This window comes from Panthera uncia, unplaced genomic scaffold (genome assembly GCF_023721935.1).
Source record: "Panthera uncia isolate 11264 unplaced genomic scaffold, Puncia_PCG_1.0 HiC_scaffold_943, whole genome shotgun sequence".
In the NCBI taxonomy this organism is placed as follows: Eukaryota; Metazoa; Chordata; class Mammalia; order Carnivora; family Felidae; genus Panthera; species Panthera uncia.
In genome coordinates, this window is record NW_026060137.1 from 14,602 (window position 1) to 20,616 (window position 6,015).

Consider the following 6,015-nt stretch of genomic DNA (forward strand, 5'->3'; position numbering starts at 1 on the left):
ACTTGTGTTCTCTTATGTTTTCTTGAGTAAAAGAGTCATAGGGTAATAGCCATTGTAGTTTGGAAAGTTGTGTCTGTGGTTTGCCATCAGGCATGTTTTGGTGGAGAATTGGTTGAGAATTCATTGTTTTGAGGTTAGAGAAATGAATGAGACATCTGGTCAGTGCCCTAGGTCTTTCTGTGCAGGGGCATTGATAAGGCTCCAGGTGCCTGTAATACAGGAAGTAAGGTGGCATCATAAGAAATACCTAAAACTATGGGAGAGAAGACTGGCAGTAATAATGTGTGCTTGCCACATGAAAATTGAACTCAGGACTCAACTTGAGTCCTTACTGTATGCCCAAGGAGCTCTGCTAACTGTTGAGTATACAGAGATGAATGGGGCACTTGTGGTCTTAGTGTTCATTAAATGTTATTTGGATCTGACTCTGGGGGAGAGGTGAAATTTAGGTTGGTGGTTTGGGGGCAGGGGTGGAAGAAGGTGGTACTTTCACAGGGCCTTGAAGGATGAGTAGCAATTAGGCATTTGGAGATGGAGGCAGAGCAACATCAACAGTGTAATCATAGAGCCTTTTCTGAAACTGTTAGGTGTGCTTTCTGACTTAATTGCAGGCTTCCTGAACTGGGTTAAGGCTGAGCTGATTAGTTGCTGCTAAAGTGAGGTCAGTTGCTTTGAGGAGTTGATGGAACTACTGACAGTGCCTTGTTCTCAGAGAGGGGGCTAGCCCTCAAGTGTTCACCTGGATCTCTGTATTGGTAAGGTTGCTTTCCTCCTACTTAGCTAGTATTCTTTGGCCTTATCTTATTTCCAAGTATTTTTTCTGAATTGTTTTAAAATAAGTTGCAGAATTCTGCTCCTAAATACTTTGGTGTGTATTTATTACAATACCATGATACAATTCTCAAAATCAGGACCTTATTCGAACTTCACCAAGGATTTTGTTGGTATCTTTTACCTTATTTATGGAAGTGATCTTGTCTTCATTCAGTATACTCTTTTTGGGAACTTGGTTTTTTTATATTCATAAATTAGAAAAGAAATCCAGAAGAGAATAAGAATAATAAAGCTAGCACTCATGTCTTGCACTGTCCAGAAATGTTGGTATTTGTTCATGCATGCCACAAGTCCTTACATTGGCCTGTAGTGACCCTGCTTCTTCTGGTCACCTGTTACCTCTCTTCACTCTCTCCTTTCTGCTGACTTTGCTGCAGCCACATGGCCTTCTTGCTGTCCTGCAAGCACAGCAGGTATGCTCTTATCTGTCGGCTTTCGTTTTGCACACTTTTAGTGAACATCTTTTTTTTTTTTAAATTTTTTTAAATGTTTGTTTATTTTTGAGAGGGAGACAGAGACAGAGCGCAAACTGGGGGAGGGGCAGAGAGAGAAGGAGACACAGAATCCAAAGCAGGCTCTGTGCTGACAGAAGAGAGCCAGATGCAGGGCTCGAACCCCAACCGTGAGATCATGACCTGGGCTGAAACCAAGATTTGGATGCTTAACCGACTGAGCCACCTAGGCACCCCTCACTTTTGTTTTCTTTTACTTGGTTTTAATTTCTCCTGGCATGTATTATTTTTGAAATTTATGGGGGGAAAATCTGCAAAATGACTCTTTATAAAATAATTTTTTATTAAAAAATTTTTTATTTTAGAGAGTAAGAGCATGCACACGTGGGGGAGAGAGACAGAGGGAAGGAGAGGAGGCGGGGAGACAGAGGGATATAGAGAGAGAAGGAGAGAGGAAGAGAGAGAGAGGAAGAGAGAGAGAGAGAGAGAGAGAGAGAGAGAGAGAGAGAGAATATATATCCCAAGCAGGCTCCACGCTAAGCGTGGTGCCCGACATGGGGCTCGATCCCATGACCCTGGGGTCCCTACCTGAGCCAAGATCAAGAGTTAGACACTCAACCGACTGAGTCACCCAGGCACCCCTAAAATAATTTTTTAAAAGAATCCCAGCTGCCTTAATTCAGAGTAGTTATAAAAATTCATCAAGAACTAATACTCATAAAGAATTAGTGTTCTGATTGTAAGAAATCACATTTCATTTTAAAAATCAACATTAAGAAAAACTTGCTGTCTCCTCATTACTCAAAAGTGATGGTTATACTAAGTCCACACAGTCTGGGATGACCTTTTGTTCTTGCTATGTTATGTTTTTCAATGAAAAAAATTAATAAATAATTGAAGTGATTTAGTTAAATACATTAGAAAACAAAATAAAATGCCTTTTCACATTAATATTCAAAACAGATTCTTTCTCTGTTCATATATGTTGATTTTTTTCATCCCCGTATCCAACAGGAATCTTTAAAAAAAAGAACCACTACATCAAAAATTAGGACTTACTTGGGTCATTTGGGTGACCCAGTCAGTTAAGCATTCAATTTCGGTTCAGTAATGATCTCGCAGTTCGTGAGTTTGAGCCCTGCATCGGGCTCTCTGCTGTCAGCACAGAGCCTGCTTCAGGCTCTCTCCCTGCCCCTCCCCCACTCATGTGCACAAGAGAAAAGAATCTTTAAAAAAAAAAAGGACTTACTTGAAATTTTGTTTTGAAAAAGAGTTTTCAACATTATGGCAGATCTAGAAATATTTAAGCTGGGCAGTCAATCAATAATGCTATTCATCATTTATCAACTGGGAGTATCGAGGACAATCCATTCCTAGAAGTGCCTCCCTGAGGTCAAAGAAATCTGTTATGTAACTTTCTGTGTTTTCCTAACCTCCTGCAGCTTTCCTTTCTTCCTCTCAAAGTTTTGGTACCTAAGAAATGCTCAAGTAATTGACTTGAATTACTTGAGGTAATGGAATGAATGATCCAATTAATTAAATATTACTACTTAACTGAAGAAATAAGTCTTCCAGTGGATCTGTTTGCTCTGGTCAAGTATAAAAGGTATTCAGTAGGGGCGCCTGGGTGACTCAGTTGGCTGGGTGTCCAACTTTGGCTCAGGTCATGATCTCATGGCTTGTGAGTTCAAGCCCTGCATCGGGCTCTGTGCTGACAGAAGAGATCCTCTGTCTCCTCCCCCTGCTTCCCCCGCGCGCGCTCTCTCTCTCTCTCTCTCTCTCTCTCTCTCTCTCCAAAAAAAAAAAAAAAAGAAAAGAAAACAAGTGAAATGTCCTCCTTTATATGGATAGCATTCTCACTCTTGAAGGAGCCATGGTACAATTTGGTGTATGGCCGGCCTTCCATCCTTCCAGACATGGTTCTGGTGCATATACAAACATACATGTATAGGGATAAGTTTTAAAAAACACAATAATGGAATCATATTCTTATACTATTTGATGGCTTGCCATTTTCATTTATGGTATTTTTCCACATCAGTTCTTATCTCCTTTCACAATTACATATAATTTATTTTATTGTATGGGTATTCCATGATTTATTTAACTATCCCCTCCTGAAAAATATTTAAACTCTTTCTAATTTTTCACTACTAATTCTGTTTTATGGGCAAAGAGCCTAATAGTTGGCAAAAGGAGTGACTTAGCCACAGTTGCACATTTTCTACTTGCTGGTGATACAGTCTGTGACTCCCATTTTCCAACTGAGTGCCTAAAGCCCTCTGATGAAATGCTGGGTGCTATATAAATTGAGAAGTGAACATAGTCCCTGTCTTTAGAGAAGTTGCATAGTATGTGACACAAGATTCCCACAGCTCTTGAAGGTACTTGTTAAAGTAGTGTGTATACTTTAAGAGGCGTAGTAGGGTGGCCAGGTTTGAAGAGTGTGTGGTACAAGTGATGACAGTACTCCAGACAGGATGGTGCTTTTGGAATTCTTTAATTTGAGGGAGGAAGATGTGTTGATCTGGAAATGGAATGATGTTTCTGGTGTTTCTTTTGGAACATGGACTTAGTGGTGAGTACAGGATGATCTAGAAGATGGCTGGGAGAGAGAGTTTTGTTGAGGACTCATTCATCAGGAATGTATTATGTAAGTAAGCAGGAAGGAGGGCGGTATCATCGTCAGAAACATCCAACAGGGTCCCTTGAGGTCAGGATGCTGTCACATTAGTCACTATTTAGTGATCGTGTCCTGAGCTGGTGCCAGTGTTAGAATTTCTAGCCTGGGACGGAGTCACAATCTAGGAAATCTGTGTGAAGGAAGCTCTTGAACAGCAGGAGGAGGAGCCAAGGAAGGCAGCACACCTCTAGTCCAGAGAGGCATTATCAGCTCCAAACACAGCTCTGGCATTTGGGGCAACTCTGCCATCTTGTGGAATAAATGCTCAGTGATTTTTGTGAGCACTGAGTGCAGAGGTTTGCACCTAGGGGATAGCCTTGGTGGGGTGGTTTTCCTCCCACACTTAGCTATTCTGTGGCCTCAGAGTAGTTTTCCTGCGTATATAGATTTTTTCTGCATATATTATTATTTTTTTAATTAAATAAACTCTGTCTCTAACATGGGGCTTGAACTCACAACTCCAAGATCGAGAGTTCCAACTGAGCCAGCCAGGTGCCCATCTGTAGGTATATATTTGTTTATTTTTGAGAGAGAATGAGAAACAGAGCAAGTGGGAGAGGAACAGAGAGAGAGAGAGGGAGAAGGAAGATCCAAAGCAGGCTTTTTTGTGCTGACAGCAGAGAGCCCAATGTGGGGCTCGAACTGATGAACTGTGAGGTTATGACCTGAGCTGAAGTTGGACGCTTAACTGACTGAGCCACTCAGGCGCCCCTCTGCATATATTTTTAGCAAGTTTTTACTTTGAAATAATTTCAAATTATTTCAACTTGTAAAAAAGTTGGAGGGGCACCTGGGTGGTTCAGTTGGTTAAGCGTCCAACTCTTGATTTCGGCTCAGGTCATGATCTCACTGTTCGTGGGGTTGAGCCCCGCATCAGGCTCTTCACTGACAGCGGTGAGCCTGCTTGGGATTCTCTCTCTCTCCTTCTCTCTCTGTCCCTCCCCAACTCTCTCTCTCAAAATAAATAAAGAAACTTAAAAAAAAGGTTGGAAAATTAGTACAAAAAATTCCTATATGTCTTCAACCTGATTCCCCACTAGTTAGCAATTTGCTGTGTTTGCTTTATTAAAGTATTTTTTTCTGAGTTGTCTTGCCATAAGTTGCAGAATTTTACCCCTAAATACTCCAGTGCATATTTCCTAAAAACAAGGACATTCTCCTGTATTACTGCAGTGTGATTATCAAAATAAGGACCTTATTCAGACTTCCTCAGTTCCAATAATGTCCATTATGGCAAAAGTGGGAAAAACTTTTTTCTGACCAGGATCCAATCCAGGATGATACATTGGATTTCATCATCATGTTTCTTTAGTCCCCTTTCATCTGAAATAATTCTTCAGTCTTTCTTCTTCTTATTTTTTTCTAATGTTTATTTATTTTTGAGAGAGACAGAGACAGGATGCGAGTGGGTTAGGGGCAGAGAGAGAGGGAGACACAGAATTGAATCAGGCTCCAGGCTCCGAGCTGTCCGCACAGAGCCCAATGTGGGGCTCGAACTCAACGAGCTGTGAGATCATGACCTGAGCCCAATTCTTCAGTCTTTCTTTGTCTTTCATGAACTTGACATTTCTAAAGGATATGATGTCCCTTAATTTGGTGTTTTCTGCTCTATCCTCAGGATTAGCTTTAGGTTATTGACTTTTAGAAGAAATACCATGTAAGTGATATGTTCTTTTTAAGTGCATTCTATCAAGAGGCACATGATACCTGTTTGTCCCATTTATTGGTGATGTCAACTTTGATCACTTGGCTAGGGTTTTATCTGTTCTGTAAAGCTATTATTTTTCCCTTTATAATTAATAAATTTCTTGTGAGAGGTTATTTTGAGGCTATATAAATATTTTGTTTCTCCATGAAACATTCACCTATTATTTTAGCATCTGTTAGTATTTTTTATTTTCTTAATTTTTTTTAATTTTTTTTTTTTTTTTTTTTTTTTTTTTTAATTTTTGAGAGAGAGAGAGACAGAGTACAAGCAGGGGAGGGACAGAGAGAGAGGGAGATACAGAATCTGAAACAGGCTCCAGGCTCCGAGCTGTCAGCACA